Source organism: Suncus etruscus, chromosome 8 (genome assembly GCF_024139225.1).
Source record: "Suncus etruscus isolate mSunEtr1 chromosome 8, mSunEtr1.pri.cur, whole genome shotgun sequence".
Taxonomy (NCBI): Eukaryota; Metazoa; Chordata; class Mammalia; order Eulipotyphla; family Soricidae; genus Suncus; species Suncus etruscus.
Window position 1 is genome coordinate 45205785 of NC_064855.1, and position 849 is coordinate 45206633.

The window sequence follows — 849 nt, forward strand, 5'->3', positions numbered from 1 at the left end:
GATGACAGTTTTTGTAAAGATAAGCCCATCTGCCTTAAAAGAGGGTATTGAACAGATCCATCAACCCCAGACAAACTAGGTTTGCTAAATAAACTGACAATTAATATATAATGCTACTATTCTGGGAAGAGATGCTGAAAATACATGATGTTTAGAAACAGTTTTCTCAAGGAACGAGAACATAAAATTCAAGGACCAGGTGATAGATTCTGGCTCTATCTATACCCGAGTGCCAGATTCTAAGACTGAAATCTTCCTTGTAGATTTGGGAGCCCTCACTTAATCTTTATTCATTCATTTGTTTTTTGTTTGTTTATTTATTTAAATCTTATATCAATATAGTTTAGGTATCAGGGTATAATAGTGCTTAAGTTTCTGGTATTACAGTACAAAATAATTGCTTCTATCACTTCTAAAGGGTCCATGACTGCCCCTCATCCCTATGCCACCTCTAATCTAATTTTTTCCCCTGAACAAACCCCAATATTTATTATTGACAGTTATGGTTTTATTATAAATATATTGTTACCACCTCCAAACTACCTTTGCATTGCTCAAGTTATCCAAACTCTTACCTGTACTCCCATATTACTTCTGGGCAGTCTATTTGCCCTCAAATTGGCACCCTTAGGTCTGTATCTGAGGTTTATTATTGATATTATCCATACTTTTGATTTGTTTCTCTATATACAACAGAGGTACATCATTTCACTTGAAAATCACAACTTCCACTTTAAATGCCTGGTTTTAAGAGAGCCATTCTTTGAAGTTTTTATATTAGATGTCAGTTATTATTATTAATATTAATTTTTTTTCTTTTTCTGATTTGGGACCACACCTAGATGTGCT